The sequence below is a fragment of the Macaca thibetana genome, chromosome 13, assembly GCF_024542745.1.
Source record: "Macaca thibetana thibetana isolate TM-01 chromosome 13, ASM2454274v1, whole genome shotgun sequence".
Classification (NCBI taxonomy): domain Eukaryota; kingdom Metazoa; phylum Chordata; class Mammalia; order Primates; family Cercopithecidae; genus Macaca; species Macaca thibetana.
In genome coordinates, this window is record NC_065590.1 from 96,672,347 (window position 1) to 96,695,104 (window position 22,758).

General features: G+C 54.4%; 1 protein-coding gene across 4 annotated transcripts in view; it reads right to left on the reverse strand.

Moving 5' to 3' along the window:
* HPCAL1 (hippocalcin like 1) overlaps positions 1-22,758 on the reverse strand; it is a 123,571-nt gene that overhangs the window by 9,665 nt on the left and 91,148 nt on the right. For all 4 annotated transcript variants that reach the window (XM_050753963.1, XM_050753961.1, XM_050753964.1 and 1 more), the window contains exon 2: positions 19,605-19,684. The gene's annotated coding sequence lies outside the window, so the exon portion shown is untranslated. The remainder of the gene's footprint in view (positions 1-19,604; positions 19,685-22,758) is intronic.

The window sequence follows — 22,758 nt, forward strand, 5'->3', positions numbered from 1 at the left end:
ACATGGCCCCTGTTTCGTGGAGGAGTTGAGCAATCACATCAGACCTAGAACAATGTGCAGATGGGGGACCCCTGCACCCCCTGCCTCCACCATCCAGGAATGTGACCCACCCTGGGGCTTGGGGATGACGCCTGCCAGCATGCTTCAAAGGGCTCAGAAAAGTCCTGGTTCTAACATGCAGCTAGTTCACTTTGGAAACTCAATTAATTCACAAGATGAAATGGCCATAGAGACTTCTACATGAAAAAAAAAGGGAATGTAAAATCAAAAGATCACTATTACCAAAATATCTGACAGAAGAGAAAAAACAACCAAGATGCTACTGAGGTTTTTGGTTTGTTTGGAGAGATAGGGATCTTGCTATGTTGCCCAGGCTGCTCAAACTCCTGGCCTCAAAGTGATCCTCCCACTTCGGCCTCCCAGAGTGCCTGACAAGACTGCTATCCTGTTGGAAGAGCTCCGGACCTGGCTTGGAGATGTAGGCTTCCTCTGGATTCTGCTGTCACTGACGGCTCTCGGGTTTCACCCAGGTGAGCTCTGGAGTCCTTCCCGTGTTGCCTCAGCGGATCCCAGACAGCTCTGTGTCCAGAGACCCCCCCTCCGGCTGTCAGCGCTGTGTCCCCCAGAAATGCACAGTGCCCAGGGCATAGCTCACTGGGGCATTTCCAATTCCTAGGCCCAGATGCATGGGTTGAATCATGTCCCCGCTAAAAGATGCTGAAGTCTTAACTCCCAGTATCTGTGAATGTGAAATAGGGTCTTTGCGAGGACCTATTTGCAAAGGTAGCCTGAGGACCTGAGGGAACCTTGACTGCCGCTGTGCCCCGACGTGGTGGGAACCCTCCTGACCACTGAGTTGAGGGCCTGGGCCATTGTGAAGGACCAGCCTTGCGTGGCACCTGCGGGAGAAGCCACAGATGGACAGCAGAAGGACAGGTGGAGGATGGACGCCCGGCCGGAGGCCCTGCAGCACCCGTGGTGGCTTCTCCTGTGCTTTCTGCCCTGGCCCTCAGGTTGCCGTGTGGGGCCACTGAGTTGGCAAAGACGCACACGCGCGCAGCCCATGGAGCTCGCTGGTGTTCACGTGTTACTTCCACAAACAAGTCCCGGTGGCACCGAGCCAGGCTCCAGGGCGCAGGGGAAAGCACTGAGTGTGGACTTAGAGCCAGCTCCACCCATCCATGCTCGGGGGACCTCGGGGAGGTGGTCAACTTCCTGGAGCTCTGGACTCCCCCCTGAATAATGGAAGGCAGGGTGGTCGTGATGATGAAGAGGAGGCCTGGGGCACCCAGCCAAACCGCATGTGGCTCCTTCACCATGCAGAAGCTTTTCCAGAACCTCCTGTGTGTCAGAGGGAGTGCAGACTGTGAACAAAACTCATACGGTCCCTGCCTCGGGGGTCGACGCCACACGGGGAGCACGGCGGTGAGGAGGAGGGGGGGGTGGCTCATAGGAGGGGCAAGGATCTGGGGGTGGCTGCCCCAGAGAACCCCCAAACTGATAGAACTTGGCAAGTGTCCTAGGAGCGCTTATAAGGACGAGGAATAACTGGTTCTTTGGGAAGGGAGGGATGGGGGTGGGGCACCTGGGAGGTTGAGCTAAGCTGCAGAGCAGGCAATGACCTCTCAGCCCCTCCAGCTCCTGGAGTCAGGCCAGTGAGTGGCAAAACCTCTAGACAAGCAGCTGCAGCAGGTTGCCTGAGGCTCCCAGGCAGCATGAGGGCCACACCCAGCCCAGGGCCAGACCTCTCCGAGTCTGCAGAACCAGGCAGGGGCTGACCCACAGGGCTGTCCCGCTCCGCGCTATGTCCCCCAGAGCACTGAGACTCAAGATGGGGGATCCACAAACCCTGCACACCTCCGCTTGGTCAGTCCTAGGCTTCAAAAGGGCGCCCATTTTCCCATCCCTTCATCAGCTCAGCTGCTCTCAAGGCTTTCTACTGTCCACACTCCTCTTAACTTGTGGCATTCTTGCAGCCAGCATCTGGAGGGGAAAACAGGGTTTGTCTAAGGCATCTCTAGTTCAGCCTCCTGCCTGATGCTGTAATAGCAGCAGCGCACGTGCAGAATGGACCAGTGCATGAGGAGGCTTCATTCTGCACCTGCTTGTCCTCACTCCTCACTCCTTTCAGCTGAAACGTGATGACGTTCCTCCCGGCAGCGTGTCCGTGTGTGGTTTAAGGGGATGGCATCGTACTCCTCTCTGGCATGTGGCCAGAGAGAACCAGCTGTGAGCGGAATGAGACAGCTGCCACTATGGCCTCAACTGTGCCTCCCCCAAATTCCCATGTTGAAGTCCTAACCCCAGGTCCCTCAGAATGGGACTGTACTTGGAAACAGAGTCTTTAAAGAGGTCATTAAGTTAAAATGAGGTCACCAGGGTAGGCCCTAATTCAGTTTGACTGGTGTCCTTATAAGAAGAGATGAGGACACAGACACACAGGGGAAACCGTGTGAAGACACAGCGAGATGGTGGCCATCTGCAATCCCAGGAGAGAGGCCTCTGAAGGAACCAACCCTGCCAACACCCAACCCTGCCAATACCTTGGACTTCTGGCCTCCAGACCATGAGAAAACAGAGTTCTGCAGCATAAGTGCCCAGTGTGCAGTCCCGTGTTACAGCAGCACAGCAGCCACCCTTGGGGAACTGACCTGCGGCTGACAAACGTATGTTATCGGTGTCTATGGGGCAGGAGTGATGCCAGGCGCCTGACCTGCTCTCAGCAGGGACAGTCAGAAGCAGCACCCGTGGCCTGTGGAGCCCATTTTATCAGACACTTTACCTATTAGTCATGCTTCACCACAAGTAAACCAACCCTGGGAGAGCCCCAGAGCCTCTGAGAGGAAAAGCCAGGGCTCAGACCAGGCGGCCCGGCTGCCCTCCCCAGGCCTTGCATGGGCAGCAGAGGGGAGGCTGGGCCGGGCAAGGGTGATGTGGTGATGGACACATTGTTGGCTAATGGCAGGCCCTTTCTGCCTGATTTGCACCCCTGCATTTTTCATTATCAAAATGAGCCACCTTCTGTGAAGTTGTAGGCCCTGGGAGCTGAGGATCACTGCCTTAAGAATCCATTCACCTCAATGAAAATGAAATCACTGCTCAGAACGAAGGGAGCGATTTATCCCAGAATGGATCTGTGATTTCTGTTCTTACCGATCCCATTGGACTGCCAAACTCATAACATTTATCTGCCTGAAATCACAGATGTGTATAGAAAGGGAGGTACCAGATTAGGGGCAGTGCCAAACCCAGTGAGCACACCGTAAGAAGATAACAGGCGGAGTGCATCATGGTCTGCTGGGGAGAAGCTCCCTGCATTCCCAGCACCTTCCTGCATGTGCCAGAGGGCAGACGTGTGTGCCTGTGGCCTCCTGCCTCACTCAGCACCTCCTCTGGAAGTGCTTCCTACCCTTCGTCCTCTCCCAGGTGACCCAGCTGGGCCTGGCACAGGGAGGTGTCTGTGTTGGGTGAATGGACACTCTTGCTGTGGTTGCAGTTGCTGTGTATACACACATGCACAAGCACCTGCTTTAAGGTTTGGCTAACTTCAGAGGCAGGGAGGTTTGGACAAAGCTGGTATCCCAGCGTGACTCACTTTCGGAATGCAAGGGAGAGAATTCAAGCCTCACAGAGAGGAGTGACACCAGCCAGGAACCTCTGAGCTGTGTCCCAGGAGCCCAAGGGACCTTCCTAAGGCTTTGGGGGTCCATAGGATGGGCAGGGGAGGAGGAAGGACTCTGGGCCTCCAGGCCCAGCACTGACCGGAGCAGCAACCCTCTGATCTGTTTCTGCATCCATTCTCTTTTAAAGAAAGGATTCTGCTGACACAAGCAAAGTCTGATGCCAAGACCTGCTCATCCTAAGTTTCTAGGTCTAGCAGCATAAACACAACAGAAGAATGCGGAGGCAGAAGAGTGTAGGGACCCCCAAATAGTACAATACCTTTGCCCCTTCGTTTTGAAAAAATCCCCACCCCAACAAGGAGAACAAGAACAAGAAAAGAAAGGCTGTGCCTATGACCTTGATCACATCCACAAGGCGGTATCTATGTCCCCAAGCCCCAACACACATCAGCGGGAAGTGGGCAGGGAGATGGCAAATAGCTGAGCAGGGAGGGGGGCCAGGGAAGAGAAACAGGGCAACTAGGGCCCCAACATTCCAGAAGGGTCAGGGATAGGGGGTCCCCAGAGCCTCAGGAGGTGTGGGAGGCAGAGTCTGAAGGAATGTGCAAGAATACAGCCTGTGCCGAGACCATGTGCTCCTCTTACCCTGTTGCCTTTTCTTCCAGGGCACACAGCTGGACTACATTTCCCAGCCTCCCTCGCAGCCAGGTGGCACCATGTGACTACACTCTGGCCAATGGGATGTGGACAGAGTGATGACCACACTTCTGGCCTGGGCCTCCATAACTCTCAGGGCAGCCCTTGCTCCACGCGCCCTTTCCTGCCCTTTCTTGCTGGACACCTGGAAGCAGAATATCCAGGGGAAGACTTGGAGGCCCCAGAGGGCACAGACCCTAAAGCATTTCTCAACCAGACTTTCTCATCTGAACCACAGCCACAGTCAATGACTGGCATGCCCATTTCCCCAACCAGTCATGTGCCTAAAGACGGTGCATAACTGGTTTCGTCCCAGGTGTGCAGGAGGAAAGTTATTCCCTGCACGCCATGATGCCTTTGCTATGAGTCCTTGATTCCCTCCTGGAATCTGGCTGAGAAAGGCTGTGAGACGAAAGACCCACTAAAAAGAAGAACCTTAAGTCCTTGCGTGACTGCGTGGAATAGAACCTTCATCTCCTGCGGTGACATCCCACTGCCACACATCAGGAGACACCACTTCATCGGGCCAGGCAGAGATTGGCACTTGCTTCTTACAGCAATTAGCCACCCCTGACCAACAGAAAGCCCTGTCCTGCGACTCAGCAGTCAGGTAACCACCCCTACCCCAGCCCCATCTCCCAAGCGGGGCGGGGGAGGAATCTTCTCTGGAAAGACGCTGGACAGGAGAACCACAGGCCCAGAGGAAGGCTGGTGAGGAACCCACAGAAGATGAGTGAGTTGAGGGAAGTCCGCCCTCTCCAGTCTACCTCCCCGCCCTGAGCAAGCGGGTAGCCAGCCGGGATCAGCCCCCCAGCAGGGGACTGGAGGATCTTTCTCCAGGGAAGTGGAAACTTCAGCCTGTCCTTGGGGCCTGGTGCGCGGCTGGGTGCTCGGTGTATTCCAGGCTGTTGGGCCCTCTGAGTGCCGAATCCTGGGCTGAGGCTGAGCGCTGGGATGTCAGTCCCCAGTCACCAGCTCCCTGAGGGGCTTAAGTTATGGTGTAGGTGTGCCCAGGATGGGGCATAAAAAGTGAATAAAGTGGGGCTCCAGAGGAGTCACTCATTCCCGGGGCACTCAGCGACTTGCCTAGAACAATGGCATTTGGAATCACAACTGAATGACAAGGAGGATTTCAAAGGCTGCAAGAGGCCCGGTCCCCGTAGGCCACATCCAGGGGAGGACGCAGTGAAGATTCTAGGAGCTGGGAAAGTGGGCCTCTGCTGGCTAGGTCACTCCTAGCTCCACCTTAGGGACAAGGGACCGAGGCTTTGGTGGAGTGGTGGGCTGTGGACCCAGCAGCTCTGAGTGGAGAGCCCACCTCCTTCCCGTTGTCCTGTAACTTCCCCTGGGCCCTGTCCGTGCCAAGACCATGAGCAGCCGCAGAGGCCGCCCAGGGTGCTGCCGGCTGGTGTCCAGTGCTCTCCTCACCCTTAGACTTGCTCACCAGGACAGCTTCGCAAGATGGCCTCCCCACTGGAACTTTTTTTTTTTTTTTTTTTTTGAGATGGAGTCTTGCTCTGTCACCCAGGCTGGAGTGCAGTGGCCGGATCTCAGCTCACTGCAAGCTCCGCCTCCCGGGTTTACGCCATTCTCCTGCCTCAGCCTCCCGCGTAGCTGGGACTACAGGCGCCCGCCACCTCGCCCAGCTAGTTTTTTGTATTTTTTAGTAGAGACGGAGTTTCACCGGGTTAGCCAGGATGGTCTCGATCTCCTGACCTCATGATCCGCCCGTCTCGGCCTCCCAAAGTGCTGGAATTACAGGCTTGAGCCACCGCGCCCGGCCCCCACTGGAACTTTTATGAAACTGGTAAATGGAGCCCCTGAATGCCAAATGAAGGTGACGGCTGCACACACGCTCCCAGTTACTCACTGGGATGGCCAGTGTGTGCTTATTAACAAGGGCCCAGATGAAACATGTAATCTGAAGGACCTCATTTTAGCTCTCTCCTGGAGGCTGTCGGGCCCGACACAGGCTGCCTCACAAGAAGCGGGGGGCGGGGGCGTGCTGCATGCCGCTGTGACCCGTCTGTCATTCATTAAGCAAAGGAGCCAACCTTATTGGTGCTTGGCTGTCTAGTAAGACGACTGAGAAAAATCTAGCCTTTCTGCAGAGACAGAAAGCCACCACTCACGTTTCCCGGCAGAAACGGCCACCTGGCTCCAGTAATTAGGCAAACCCAGCCTTTATTTCTCAGGAAGTCTTACTTTCATCTCCGAGGAGGATGGTGGGGTAAGGAATGGGGGACCCAGGGGAGGGCAGTGTATTTGAGAGCAGAGCCATCTCCTGCTTGGCTTAAAAAGATTCATATTGAAGCAGTGCTCGGATCAAACTAGTAACAGTTGTCTGAGGGCATCAGAGATGATGTTTTAATTCACGGTGATGGAAACACGGGAGAGGGAGTTAATGCGTCACTCAGAGCCACCTCTCTGGTTCTCAGTTACCCTGTTATTGTTCTTAATCTGCTAAATTGTAAAAAAAAAAAAAAAAAAAGAAGAGGAACAAGGAAAGAAATGTAAACACGTAGCGGGGAAGCCCTGTGAGGAATAGTTAACCCAGAGTCGGTACTGCCTGTCCATTAAAGCCTGTTTAGTGGCATAATTCTAGCAGCTGCTCAGTGAGGCTCCTGGGAACCGATGGCTTGACTGTCCTGTTGCTCCCACCTCAGTGCCGGCTGATGGCATTGGTTGGCATCTCATCCCATCGCTCCGAGATGCTTTCATCAGTCAGATCTCCGAAGCTTGCCAGGCCAACCAGACTCTGAGATGCTTTGAGGGAAGGCAATCAGAGAGGTGGGGAACACCAAAAGCTTATGAAAGACCCAGGCTGGCCTGGGTGCCATGGCTCACACCTGTCATTCCAGCACTTCAGGAGGCCAAGACAGTGGATTGCCAGAGCTCAGGAGTTCAAGACCAGTCTGAGCAACATAGCGAAACCCTGTCTCTACTAAAAATATAAAAAATTAGCTGGGCGTGGTGGCATGCACCTGGTAGTCCCAGCTACTCGGGAGGCTGAGGCAGGAGAATTGCTTGAACCCGGAAGGTGGAGGTTGCAGTGAGCCGAGATCGTGCCACTGCACTCCAGCCTGGGTGACAGAGCAAGACTCTGTCTTAAAAAAAAAAAAAAAAAAAAAAAAAAAAAAAAAAAAAAAAAAGCAGTCTCAGGAAAAGACTGGAGAGGGCGTTCATTGTGAATTTCAAGGAATCAGAGGGCTCAGCCCATTTGAGATGAGAGCTTCTTCTGCCTGGGGTGGAACAGGAAGGTGGAAGGCAGAAGGGGCCGGTGGAAGACAAGCAGGTTTGTGCTCTTTCTTATCTAGCATCCAACCCAGTTCTTTCTCTCAGTGACCACTGGACCCACACAGCTCCTGCAGCTAAGCCCTTCTCCTAGGGTTGACTGCATTTTTCAGAGCAGCTCGGGCCTGTGTCCTTCTTTCCTCCAAATAAGCAAGTGAGTCAAGTTGCCTGTAGCCTTAGCTTCCCGGTAGTTCTCCAACAAGGGGCCAGTTCTGCCCCTGGGTGATTGCGGGGAGGCTGTGCCGGCTGCCAGGACCCAGGTGCATGCAGGGAGGAGCCGATGCATCTGGGACCATCCAGGCTGAAGTGTGGCTGGGCCGACACTAGAGGGCGCTGTTGAACAGGCTCCCAGGGTCTGAGCTGAGATCCCGCCCCTCTCAGGTGCTTCCGCGTCTGGCTGCTTTGTCCACTACGGTCACCACCAGCCACACGTGGCTAATGAGCACATAAACGGTCGCCAGTCTGAACTCATATATGTGCCCCTAGTGTAAAATACACGCTGGATTTTGACGACTTCATGTGGGAAAAAAAATGACAAAATATCTCATTAATCCTTTTTCTTTCTTGATTACATGTGAAATGGTAAATGATACCATTTGGGATCTAATGGGTTAAATCAAACAAGTTTCAAATTTCATCTTTTTTACTTTTCAGTGTGGCTATAGAAAAAGTTACAATCACATAGGTATGTGTCTCCTACTATATTTCCCATGGGCAGTGCTGGGTAGAAGCAGCATTCACTGGGTGATACCAGGGACCCTGGATCTGGGGCCACCAAACAGGGACTCTTCAAGCTCATTAGCATCCTGTGGTATCCTTTATTTATTCACTCGTTAGTGCCCTTGAATGAAAGATCATGGTGTTCGTATTTCACAGTTACCTGTGAGTCCCACACGGTTCTCTTCTCAGCAGAGAGAGCTAGCCTGAGAACGCTGGCAGAGGCCAGCTGCAATGAGGACCCCAGGTCTGACCCCAGCTAAGGAGTGAGGCTGGTGGGGAGGGGCTGCAGAAGGAAGAGGTTCCTCTTCTCTTTGGAGCTGGAAGAGCCAAGCCTGCTGAGTCAGCTCTGGGGAAAGAGGAGGTCAGTAACACCTCTAGAGTGACAGTTCCAGGGTGTGCCTGCACCTAAACCCAACCCACTGACCTACAGCTCGTTTCTGGAGGCCTTCCTGAAAGCTGTTGCATCACGGTGTTTTGCCCACTGGATGGGCTCCAGGCCAATGATCTGTTGCTGAGAAATCCAACTGAAACCTTCCTGACTTCTTACCCATCCCCAGCCTCTTAAACTCCTCACAATTCCTCAAAGCCTTACAAGAAAAACATAACATACAAGAAGAGAGAGAGAGAGAGACCCAGCAGGGCATAGAAATCCCCTCCCTCCACCCATCCCTCCTTCTTTTCCACCCTCTCCAGGCCGAAATGCCCTAAATTAAGCTGGCGAGAAGGAAGAGGTGGAGAAATGAAAAGGGAATCCCCAAGAGATGTACTTTCCCTTGCAGAAACTGCTACTGTGACAGAAAGAGGAATGTGTGGGTGGCTGTCCCTGCACTCCTTGTGCCTCTGCAGATATGAGTTCACCCGTGTGGCACGCTCGCCTCAGCCACCGAGCCAACCCCTACTCATTCACCAAAGCCCAATGCAAAGGCCACTCCTCAGGCATGCCTTTCCCAGTCCCTACAACTGCTCTTCCCTTTGAATTCCAACAGCATTTTTCTAGTATGAACTCAGCTTTGGACACATCACTTATTTGTCTTTTTCCTTCATTAGACTGGGAGCTCCTGGAGGAAGGAGAATCCTTCATTTGTCCCAGTTGGAGAAGCTGCTCAGCGTGTTCCAGCCTCAGGGCCTTCGCACCTGCAGTTCCCTCCACCTGTCTGCTCTTCCTTCCCCTCAATGTCTGCCAGGCTCACTCCCTCCAAGTTCATGACCTTGCTCAACAGTCATGGGGAAACCTCCTCCAAGGCCCCACCTCAAAGAGCATCCACCCTCACCCTCTGGTCCCTCACCCTGACCCCTTTCCCAGCATTTCCTGCCACCTGGCACTATATTTACAAAATCTCTTGACTGTCTGCCTCCTTTTGTTCACCACTGTACCCCCACAGGGCCCAAAACAGGGCTTGGCACACAATTCAGTCAATATGTTTGAATGAATGGTTGTGTATTCCAAGGGCCTAGCATAGTGCCTGAGCAAATGAACAAAGGAATGAGTGAGTGGTTCTTTTTCTAGGATCCCTCTTGCTCTAACATTCTGTGACTCTTCCAGTTTTAGGAGTGGCTGGAGGAAGGTCAGCGGTTAGGATGGTCAGGTGCTCTGCTCAGATTTGAAGCTCCAGACGGCACATTCAGACTGGGTATTCTGGAAATCTCCATTTTCTGGCATGGAAACAGCTGCAGCAGAGTAGAGCTTTGGGGGCATGCCAGACTTGGGGGTTCCATTCACCAAACTGGTGCCAAACTCCTTCCCAGGTGAACACATCCCAGTTCTATGGTCCTCAGCCAGGGGGGTGGGGGACAGGATGGGGGACTTCCTGTTACTCTCCAGCAAGATCATTCTCTGGACCCGTGTGGCATCATCACAGAACCAACATCACTCCAGCTTGAGTCTTTGGGGAGGAGCTCTTTGAGCTGCCTCCGCAGCAGAGAAAGGGAGGTGCGTGAAGCAGACATACATGAGCCTCTGGGGAGAGCACGGAGAGACAGGAAAAGAGAAACGCCCAAGAGAATGCTCCCATTCCATCCAGAACCCTAACTCAGCAGGAAAAGGAAGCTCAAAGGCACGACCAAAATGAGGCCACAGACTTTCTGAAAGCAACCCCCGACCCACGTACGTCTGTCCCTGTGACAGTTCCATGTTTCTACAGCGGTGGAGGGTGCCGGATGCCAGGCGGGGAGCAGAGCCGTGCCAAGGCCAAGCTGGAGCGAGCCCGGTGGGAATCTGGGTGTGGAGTACTGGCCACAGAGCCTGGGACTTCCTCTGCCCCCACCCAGCATCTCGCTTTGAAGAGGTGAATTTGGGGCTTTCAGTGACAGACCCCAGAAACCAGGATGCAGTGGGAGTGGGGTCTCTGAACTGGTTCCCTCACCCACACCTCAGTGGTTCCCGAGTCCTGTTCCATGCTGGGTGTAGGCACACATGGATGGATGAGACATAGAGACCCTTCCTGGGGCTCCTTGAAGTGACTCCCCCCACACATGCCCATGAAACAGCGGTGATGGGCATTAAGAGACTTAATGCGGGCCCAGGAGCTCGGGTGCAGGGCACAGAGGTCAGCTGGGATGGGACAGAGCTGAGGGCTGAGCCAGGGCTTAAAGGTTCCAGGAGTTCTCCAGGTGGGACAGACAAAGGAAACAGTGTGTGCCAGGGAATGGGGGCAGCGAGCACTGAGTCCTGTGGCACTCAAGCCCCGCACGACGAGGAGTCCCCACACGCCACAAAGGACTCCAGTTTCAGTAATGCTGGAAGGAATGACTGAAGGAATTAGTGCGGAGCATGACTGTAGGAGAACGCACGTTGATGACAACAAGGAGGGGTAAAGGGGAGAAACAGTAGAGGCTCAGCGTGCCCACCTCCCCACTACCCAGCAACACTCCATAGAACACTGAGAATAATTCTATTACTGTTCAATCACACAATAAAAGCTCAAAAGTTGAAACAACCATGTGAATCGCCCAACTTCCCATTCGCAGGCACTTGGCGCATACCGCAAACTAACTGCTCTGTGGGAGAAAATGTAAGAGGGCACAGCAGGCTGGAGATCCTGAGGCTTTAGACGCTCCTTCGTCAGTCCCTCTAGATGTGACCCTTCATGTAGTCAGCCAGAGCTGGCGGGGCGCTGCTCCCTGCCCGAGGCCCCCACCCTGGCTTGGCTGTGCTGATGACGCCTGGTGATTTGGTATGCCAGCCCCCGGGCGTCTTGGAGCGCGTACTTCCTGGCTCTTTGTGCCTGCTGCAGAATGACTCAAGCACTGACCCATGCCTGGGTGGGAAGATCCACATGTCAGATGGCAGAATCCCGTCTGCAAATTCCACCCTGATGTTCCGGGCCAGGAGGCGAGCAACAGCTGTTCCCCAGGGAACCACGTCTCACCCTAGCAGGGGCAAAACTGAGACTATGGGGCCAAGTCTGCTGTCGAGTGCCTCAGCCTGCCCTGCCAGCAGCCTGCACGCAGCACCCCCTGGAGGGGCCGTGGAGGGACAGGCAGCTCTTCCAGGGTCCCGGAGCCACGTCCTGGAGTCACGCCAGGCTGGGCTAGAGTTGCCAGTGTCAATGCTCCAGACCCAGCCTGTTTGCTCCTCTGTAAAATGGCACCAGAATGCCAGCTTTGGGGGCCTGCAGCCAGGATGGGGGTGTATATATGAGGGGTGCTGCTGGAAGCAGCCCGCAGACCCAGGGGCCCTGCTGGGGGCTCTGCCCAGCTTGCCTTGTCTCCAGCCATAGGGTCCTGGCTGTCTCAACTTCTCTGGGCCTCATTTTCCTTGACTGTAAAATGGGAATAAGGGTCCCTGCCTGCAGGTTCTACTGAGTAGTTGTGAGGATAAAGGGAAACGGAATCTATAAAAAGGAGTGCCAGTTGGAAAGCACCAGTCAGATGCCTGGGGTATTGGCGCAGCTTTACAAGAAAGACGGCAACCTTGGGAGCCGATTCCTGACACTGAGCACAGCCTGGCGGGAGGAGGGGGCTGCGGCCTGGGCTCGGTGGAATCTCTGCACTGCCTGGCAGGCCCTTCTCGCTCGGCATACCCCAAGCAGCGGCATTAAAACCTGGTCCCGAGACCCAGGCGGGCAGAGAGCCTGGGATCATAGTGGCCCAGACACATCCAGCTGGGGCAGGGTGAGCGAAATTCCAACTCCTGTTCTTCAAAGAGAAAATAAAGAAAAAGGACAGAAGAAGCCCAGCATGCCACAGCAGGGCAGAGCCCACTCGGTCCAAGATGCAAGAACGGCCCAGCCCTGGGACAGCAAAGGGGCCCAGGATCTGGGGGCTGCTCAGCGCCTGCTGGGCGTGGGAGTGAGGCGGGGGCTGCCTCAGGGCATGAGGTCCCTTCTCTCATCTCCGGGGAGGTCTGTGGCTGCTGACTGCTTTGGGTCTGTTTAACAGGGAACACAGCATCCTGCTGACCAGCACAGGCCGGGCTTTCTGCAGGATTTGGCAGACAATGTAGGAGATAGTCCCAGACTTACCCGGAGCACGGGGGCTGATACATAAGCTCTGCGGGGCTGGGAAAACACTCACCCAGCAGACAGGGTGAGGGGCATTCCAGGAGGAATCCACAGTGTGCTGGGAGGCAAAAGGGCATGGCTGGAGAAGGGCTCGGGGGGACATAGCTGGGGAGGAGGCCAGAGTCTGGCTGAGGTGGGAGCTCGTTCCAGTCCCAGACTTCATCCTGGGGTGCTTTCAAAGTATGCAGGTGTCAATGACACGCAGGTCCAAACTTTTGGGGAGACAACCACCAGCAAAAAAAAGTTGTCCCTGCTACAAACCTCTGGGCTGGTACCTCTCCATGTACCTTCATGGGTAATAAATGGACAAATGATAGAGAACATTATGGAGCAATAAAGAACAAACAGAATATGGAACAAATGGGTAGATTAACAAATGCAGAGTGTGGGGAGGAGAGGCAGCCAGGAGAAGGAAGAGAAAAATACCATCAAAACCTAGGAATTCAGACCAATTACTTGAATGGTAGTTCAAATTTGTAAAGTCCGAATCAAAAAAATACCTGAAAAATTGCCTCTGAATTCTTGATCAGGTAAGGACTGGAAAGAGTGGGCGTTTGAAATGAACGGGTAAGAACTCTTTGTTGGCCGGACTTGGTGGCTCATGTCTGTAATCCCAGCACTTTGGGAGGCTAAGGTGTGCGGATCACCTGAGGTCAGGAGTTCAAGACCAGCCTGGCCAACATGGTGAAACTCTGTCACTACTAAAAATACAAAAATTAGCTGGGCATGATGGTGGGCACCTGTAATCCCAGCTACTCGGGAGGCTGAGGCAGGAGACTCACTTGAACCCGGGAGGCAGAGGTTGCAGCGAGACAAGATCACGCCACTGCACTCCAGCCTGGGTGACAGAGCAAGACTCCGTCACACACACACACAAATAACTCTTTGTTATGAGGGCATCATTTTCAACTGCAGAACGGAGCTGGAGGCCTGGGTGGTGGCGGCTAAGTCACACACCCTGACGGCTCTCTTTCCTCATCAGGGTCCAATATGCGGTTGGACAGTGTGGCCCCTGAGGTATGAGCTAGCTCTAAAAAACATCCTCGAGAAAAAAATTTAAAAATAAAGAAAAACACATAAATAGAAAACTTCTTTGAGTCCCTCCCCAGAGGAGGCTTCCAGAGCACCTGAGGAGCTGCTCACTGAGCCAGGACTGGTGTCCCTCTCCCTGGACATTGTTCAGCAGACCCAGCTGCCTCACTCCTGTCTTAGTAGATGGTAAAAAGCTACATTTCTGCCAGGTCCCTGCTTGAGAAATGACTAAACTCTCAGTTCATGAGCCCCAAAGGAACTATTTCCAAATGTTGAATTCATGTGTCCCAAATGAATGGGGTTTGACCACATTGTAAGGTATCTTGGGTGGAAACCATTTGTAAGAAATACCATTGTAAATGTTAGACTGAAGAGGTGTTTGTGAGACACGTGTCCTCCCTGGGGTTTTGCGCAGTCTGCATGGCTCTGTCTGCAGGGCAAGGTCCACCCTCTGCCTTGCTGCCCACAGCTGAGCTCAAGGTGGGAGGGCTCCCAGGTGCCTGCCTGGTGTCCACACCAGCACACCCGTCAAAAACTTTTTCTTAGGAGGCTGAGGCAGGAGAATGGCGGGAACCCGGGAGGCGGAGCTTGCAGTGAGCCGAGATGGTGCCACTGCATTCCAGCCTGGGCAACAGCGTGAGACTCCGTCTCAAAAAAAAAAAAAAAAAACTTTTTCTTTAATTCTCTCTTAAATTTGGAAGGGAACCTCCAGTGAATCGTCACATGTATTATTTGATTCATGTTTAATACCTCTGGGAAGCAATACAAACAGTAAGTCATTCTTAATAAAATGGCATCAGCCCGGCTGAAACACTAGGCACAGGAAAGGTGATGTTCCAGCTGCCCTCGGTGGCCCCAGCAGCTACAGTCTGGAGTTAACTGTTGGCAAGTGACTTATCCATGATCACCCAGGCATCTGACTCATAGACACTGTGTTTATAATCAGGAGTGGGGGCAGCTCATAAAAGCCACTCTTTGCTGTCTTTAGTCTTTAAATCACAGCACCAGAGGCCACAGATTCTGCAGGGAGAGTTGTGGCAATGCACTCACCCATACACACGAAGTGTAATCAACACGCACTCACGGAACACCTCTTAGGTTCAGGCCACAGTGCTAAGCACTGGGGAGACACCGAAGGGTAAAACGCCCTCAGAGCGCTTCCAGTCTGGTTGGGAAGGCAAGACAGGAACTCCTTCTTTCCTTCTCCTACCAAGGTTCAGTTCCTGGCCGGGCGCAGTGGCTCATGCCTGTAATCCCAGCACTTTGGGGGGCAGAGGTGGACAGATCACCTGAGGTCAGGAGTTCAAGACCAGCCTGGCCAAGATGGTGAAACCCCGTCTCTACTCAAAATACAAAAATTAGCCAGGCGTGGTCGTGGACGCCTATAATCCCAGCTACTCGGGAGGCTGAGGCAAAGAATCGCTTGAACGCGGGAGGTGGAAGGTTGCAGTGAGCCGAGATTGCGCCAGTGCACTCCAGCCTGCGTGACAGAGCGAGACTGTCTCAAACAACAACAACAACAACAACAACAAAGGTTCAGTTCCTACTCTGAGCCTGGCGCTGGGCTTGGGTGCTGGATGGCAGAGGGAGGCAGCATTCCAACATGGACCAGCAGCCTCAAGCCTCCAGCTTCCCGGCTGGGTCCCAGTTCTCTCCTGACCCTTTCCCAAGGACAGAGAGCTGGGTTCCATTTACCCAGGGTGTGGCTAGGAATAATCCCATAACCAATTATTAGCACAGCGCCTGGAACACAGGAAGTACACAGTAATTGTTTGACAAGAGGCAGGAAGGAAGTCAAAGAGGGAGGGAGAGAGAAGGTCCGGCTGATCTAGGGGCTCCTTCCAAACAACCTCCAAATCCTCTGCAGATCCGGCCTCGGAACAGTGGATCTTCAGCCCCCGGGGCACTGTCTGTGCATCCTCCGACAGCCCCATTAGACACATTCTAACCCAGATAGTCTCTAGCCTCAGCAAAAGAGCCAGTTTCCCAGAGACCCTCTGGGGGCCGAGGAACATCCAAAAGAACAGATATTTGCTAAACATCGTCTATGATCCCAGTGATTACTTCTAAGCTAAAAATTTGCACATGGGGTCTGAGAAGTCCAAGAATATTCTAGGGGGTAACTGAGAGAAAATGTGTAATCTGGGCTGTCCCAGAAACACCAGGTCCTGTGCCTGGGGTGGTGCTGGATGCCTCAGGAAGGGGAGAAAAGATCACTGTGGACTCCACCTAGAGAGGCCAGTGACTGGGTGGGGAGGAGCCTGGCTGGCTCGGACCTGGCCTGGAGACCTGGGGCCAACAGGCAGCAAGGTCAGGGGAGCGTCCTTGTGCAGCCTCGGCTCTGGCTGCCCATGTGGCTGAGCAGACTAGCGGGCAGGTCAGCCGCCCTTCCTTCCACCTCCGCCTGGCATCTCCCAACCAGATGGGGAGCCTAGGCTGATCTTGCTCCTGTGGGATCTGGATGCAGCCCCTCACACAGAGCCTGACATGGAGCAAATGCTCTGGGGACGCTGACGGCCAGGATTCCCCCACTAGGCACCTGGTGGTCCTGCCGAAGGGCCAGGACAATGTCCCCAGCCCTCCACTGATTCCAGGGCAGATGAGAATGCTAAGTTGTGCCTGCCCACAATGTGTGTGTCTGTGTGTATGTGTGTGTGTGTGTGTACGTGTGTGCAGGCACGTGTCTGCCCACAATGCTTGTCAGACAGGATCTGCTCTCCATGGCTGAGGGCTGGAGGGGACGACCACAGGAAGTGATACTGCCAAGTCATCCCAAGTCACCCTAAATATAACCCTCAACGTACAACACAGGAGGACTGTCCCTTCCCCGCTGCCTTGCCTCATGACCAGTGTCCGCCTAGGAGGGCACTTCCAGAAAAGCCGCTCAGATGGCTCTCTGAGACGCCCGCCTGGGATCCACAGCCTGGCCAGCACCGGAGGGGAGGCAAGCCTGGGGTTCTGCTCTTCTGGCCCCAAATCTCCATGGCCCTGTTCATCTAACTTCTTCCAGAAGAACTGTTGGCTACACAAATCACTATGAGCAACAATGGTCTCTTAAGCCTGGGAGGAGGCGTCCTTATTTAAGGGACACAGAGGGCCGCCGTATGGTGGGACTCTGGCTGCGCTGAGATGCTGCTCACACCTGTCTTCCTCAGTGGTCGGGGTTGCCAGCGTCCTGCCCCTCAGGTGTGACCCACCAGGACCTGGCTGAGCTGCCTGCTCACCCCCTCCTTGCCACAGGTATACATCTGCCACAGGCCCTTTGCACCAGCTGCTCCTTAGCGAGAAGCACGCCCGTCCCTGGCCTCCTGCAGGCCTTTGGTCAGCTCCCATCTCAGGAAGGCCTTCCCCAAGCACTCTGTCCAAAACCGACACTCATTCTTTATCCCCTTTCCAGCTTGATCCTTTCTCTCATTTCTGTTTTATTGAGTTCACTGTCTGTCTCCCTTTGAGTGGAGCTCAAAGTCCTTGGGGCCAGGTTTACTCTGGCCCATTCTCCATCAGAAGCCCAGAGCCTGGAAGCTTGTCTGGCACAGGGAACATGCTCCATGAACCCACCTCAAGGGAAGGAATGCGTGAGTGTCTGGGGGCGTGGAGAGGGAGGCTGGTAGGGGAGGCTGAGACTCGAGCCTTAGTATGCAGGTGCTGCTTCTCCACTGCCCAGGGAGAGGTCTGCTGTACACGACCGAGGACCGGGGCAGAGAGAAGCGGAAGGCCCTTCCACTGCCCAACACCTGACCCACAACATCCACGGCCAACGGTGTGAATGTGCTGGAAAGTGCCTTCTGACCCCAGAGTCCCTCAACTCGTGGTGGTGGCGGTGCAGAGATATTATTTGCTGTGCATGCACTGAAATGCCCCAGGGGTCTGGGGATGGGAATGGACACCTGGGACCACCTCCTCCACCCCCTTCTGATCCCTTCGCCTGCTCCCGCTTTTTGACACGGGTATCAGCCTCAACACGACCTGCCGGGCCAGGCGCCTCCCCTGTGCAGCTGTGCTGACAATGGCCTCGGGCCAGGACACTTGTATGCAGGTGACATCCAGGTAGCACGGACCCAGATGTTCCCCCACTTTCCAGCTCCAGTAAGGCTGGTGGCTGGAGAATGAATGGGTGGAAGCGGCCCCTTCACATGCGGTTGTGTCTATTTTCTTCTGAGAAAAATACTTTTTTCTCAGCTAACCACTGGCTAACCGGCACCCTGAGGCTGAGGCCCCAGCCTGGAAGTCTCCTCTCAACCCAGCAGCCACTCTGGCAAGGAGAAGGCGGAAGGAGAATCCCCTCCCTCAGGAAGAGGAAGGCAGGAAAACCCACCCCACACATGGGATGCAGATCTGAGGGCAGGGCAGGGACGGGCAGAGGGTGGGGAGCTCACTTGGTCCTGGAAACACCACGTGAGTGCATTGGTGCCCAGTGGGAAAGCAGCCATGCCCGGGCTCTGTCCTGGGCCCTGGGCCCTGGGCCCTGGGCCTGACCGACTGAGGGACTCACATCTACCAGTGCCACAGATGGAACCCGCCACTGGCACCTGCCCTCCACCCCTCACACAGCCCAGAACCCCCTCACGACAACTGAAATTAAGATAGTGACGCTTTAACAGGTTTCGGGTCCAAATTTTAGCCTGGCTGAGCATTCAAAGGTGGTTCCTTCTGAGTGGGAAAATGAAAATTATAAAGAGCATCTCCCGCATCTAGGGCCAAGAAAATTCCAGACTTTTGGAAAGCGACTTTGTATGAGGACTTGGAGGACTTCAGTCTTTATACAGGACCCTGCCAAACTCACCAGATGCAAGTCGGTGATGAGGGCTCTCATGGGCTGGGCATGGCCAGATGGGGCTCTGTCCCCAAACGTCCCTCCCCCAGGTGTCCCCCCGGGAGCCTATGACAGCTGACCCTTGCCACATCCATGGCCCCAACTGATGCTCGCAGTACGCGGGAGCAGGTGGGGCAGGGTGTCGAGTGACAAGAGTCACCATAATAGTCATAAGACCATGACAGGGAGGAGGGAGAGAGAGGAGGAGCTGTGGGCAGCCAGGTTCTGCCAGACCAGATACCATGGGGACACTTCACTCCAGGTCTGATCTTGCATTGACCCTGGAGAGGGCATTTTTATCAACCTTCCTATGCACGAGATTGGAAGAGGCTGTGAAGAGGCACAGCGAGAATCACACACTCTCCAGCATCGCACACCTGGTTCGTCGCTTGCAAACAAAACCAAACCCTCAACGCCGGAGAGCAGCCCCACAGCACGGCTGGCGGGCTCTCCAAGACCTGCGGGCAGCCCCGGGACACGGTCGGTCAGGACTTCCTGTCTTCGGAGCTGGCAGGACGACCAGGGTCATGACACCCAGACACTATGACAGCGCCCTACTTTGCCCTCATCCACACGTCCTTCTCAAAGTTCTGGGCCCCTCATTCCCCCCACAAATCCCCAAACAGAAGCACCGAAGCTCACGCGATTTGCCCAGAAAGACCTGGCCAGTTTAGGGCGAGAGCCGAGATGGCTGTGGGGCCTCGGGGCGTGGGGGTGGTTCTCTGCATCTCTGAGCCGCAGTTTCCTGACCTGTCTTAGGGGTGCTAGGTGGGCTGCCCCCCATGCTCAGTCTTCCCTGCTCTTTCTGCTGAGCTGGGTCCAGTCCCCACACATGGGCAGGACCCCATGGCACAGCAGGAGTCACCCACTTCCATCCTCAGTCCTCGCCCGCCCCGGACCAGTCGGCCTCCGGGAGTGACTTACCAGAGACCAGGAGGAGTCCGAGAGGGAGTGGGTCAGAACCTCCGGGGAGTGTGTCCTGACTGGGCCGCTAGACCATGCCCCTGGAAGAGAAGAGCGACAGGTCACATGGGCTGTGATGACCCGGCCCGGAGCCCGTGCCCCTCCCTCTGGTTGCTTCTGTGGTGCCTGCTGGGGGATCACAGCTTTTGCAAGTGCCATGCTAAATACAGAAACCCCTGGCTCCCGGCCTCCGCCAGCCGCCGTGGGCAGGGGCACATGCTCAAGGCCACTGTACCCCAGCAGGAGAGAAGCCTACGACAACACTGACAGAAGCCCCAAGGTGAGATGCTGGCCACCCTTCGAGTGAGGTCGCCAGTTACTACAAAACTGGCATGGAAACTAAGCATGGCTGGGACCTCTGTGGTCTACAAACTCATTCGAATCCCAACAGCATTGTCACTTGGGGCCATCACAGATGCACAGCCTCCGTCCTCACCCAGCACTCTGTACCCTGCACCCAGGGCCGTTACGAGGGTTCAGTGGAATCATGCACACCCAGGCCTGGCACCCACTGCTGTGCCCTGCCCTCTTCAGGATCCCTCTAGCCTCCGCGGTTTCTTGACTGGCATATCTAGGTTGGCCCCTCATCACCCAACCTCCTCTTTGAGGCCCATATTGCCCCCAGCATGCCTCCTAGGCCCGGCGCAGGGCACACACTAGGTGCTCAGGAAAAGGTCAGGATGCGTCACCTGACATTCAGCCAGAAGCTCACAAAACCACCCAGAGACTGAGAAGGAAAATTTGCACTGCCAGTGTCCAGGTGCCCAGCCACTCCCACCCTCAACCCTCACCGCCAGCTCTGGCACAAGCGTTCCAAGCACTCTTCATGTAGCATGAACTCAGGACGGGCCCACCTCCCTCTTCTCTGCCTGCTCCCCAGGCACGGATTGGTGACCCTCCTCTGTGAACCTGCAGCCTCTGGTACCTGTGTGTATTAACAGCGTGGAGGCCGACGGCTCCAAACAACCAGGCTCCTTGCTAAAGGCTGTCCATGCATTTGCCGACAGCTCCATACAACCAGGCTCCTTGCTAAAGGCTGTCTATGCATTTGTACTCATTATCCAATGTAATCCACACAGCAGCCCTGGGAGATGGGGAAAAATGGAGGCTTATAGGAGCTAATTACCTGCAAGATCATGTGTCTTCTAAGGGGCAGAGCCAGGATGGAATCCCAACAGTCGCTTCACCTGACAGCCCATTTCTCTTCCGTATCTACCGCACACTCCCTAATTACTTTCTCCCAATACAAGGTTCTCTCCCTCATAGCAATGATCCCGCTTTACAAATACCCACTAGACCAAGTGGCTTGTTCACCCTAGAACACCCAGCCTCAGCACAGTGCTGCGTGCCAGCGGGGCTCCCCTCACTCCTGCATAATGGGGGCGCGGCACCTCTCCCCTCCTTCCACCTCCCACCAACCCACCCCACTGACTGTGAGCCCCACAAGGTCAGGAAATCGTCCGTTTCATGTCTGTGCATGCAGAGCCTGGACGCAGCAGGTGCTCAATAAATAATGGTTGACAAATGAATGCCCCCAAGATGCATCACATGTGATTGGAAATAGGGTGTATCTTGCTTAGAGTTAAATTTCTACCATTTCCCAAACATAGAATTTTGTAGGCCAATTATGGAATGTAAACTCACTGCTAGAATTCAAGACCTGACAAAGTCATGCATCTTCCCACCAGAAATTCTCACTGCAAGGTCACTATGCTTTTAAGATAGTTGTGTGTGTGTGTACATGTGTGTGTGTGTTTTAAAGATAGATTTTAGGCTGGACTCCATGGTTCACGCCTGTAATCCCAGCACTCTGGGAAGCTGAGGCAGATGGATTGCTTGACTCCAGGAGTTCGAGACCACCCTGGGCAACATCACGAAATGCCATCTCTACTAAAAATACAAAAAATTAGCGCATGTGGTGGTGCACGCCTGTAGTCCCAGCTACATGGGAGGCTGAGGTTGGAAGATCACCTGGGCCTGGAAGGCAGAGGTTGCAGTGAGCCGAGATCATACCACTGCACTCCAGCCTGGGTGACAGAGTGAAATGTTGTCTCAAAAACATAAAATAAAATAAAAGATTTTAATTTTTTGGTCTTCCCAAAATATTGAGCAGAAAGTTCCCATATACCCTTTGCACCACTCCCGGCCACAGCCTTTTCCACAATCCACATCCCCTGCCAGAGTGAGTCATTTTTTGCAACTGAGGGACCTGCATTGACCATCATCACCTCCTAGGTCCACAGCTCACGTTAGGGTTCACTCTTGGTGTGGGCCACTCCGTGGGCTTTGACAAACGTGTACCAATGCGTACCCACCACTACAGCATCACATAGCGAGGGCTCACTGCCCTAAAGCTCCTCTGTGCTCTCCGCCTTGCCCCGTATTTTCCCATGGCGTTTTCAAATCGATGATCTCAGCCAATTTATCCAGCAGCTCCGTGCGCTCTGCTCTGACACTCAGAGAAATCAAGACCTGAACAGGTCAAGGGCTCTCCATGAGGAGAAATCCAGTAATGGAGCCAGCGGCAGAATGTACCAGTTCCTCATTGCATCATCCTCCTCATTTTCAACCGTTTATGGAGAAAGAAAGACTCCAGGACACCAGCCTAGGTCACACTCGGCTAAGTGGGGGGTGGGGTACCCAAAACACAAATCCCCAAACCCATGCTCTGTTCTTTTCAGCTGCTCTGGTTAATTAAAAGGTTTTTTTTTTTCCGTTTATTTGTTTTTCGGGACACAGGGTTGTCACCCAGGCTGGAGGGCACAATCAAAGCTCACTGCAGCCTCAACCTCCCAGGCTCAAGCAATCCTCCAGCCTCAGCCTCCCAAGTAACTGGGACTACAGGTGCACCCCAATCTATTTTTTTTTTTTTTTTCATTTTTAGTAGAGATGAAATCTTACTACATTTTCCAGGCTGGTCTCAAATTCCTGGGCTCAAGCCATCTGCCTGCCTTGGCCTCCCTAAGTACTGGGATTACAGGTGTGAGCCACCATGCCCGGCCTAACGGGGACTTTTAAGAGGCCATGCAATGCAGTGAGTAAGCACCCTCCTGGGGAAGGAGAGGCCTCTGCATGCCCCCGGCTGGAGCAGGTGAGCGCAAATCTGCCCGCACGC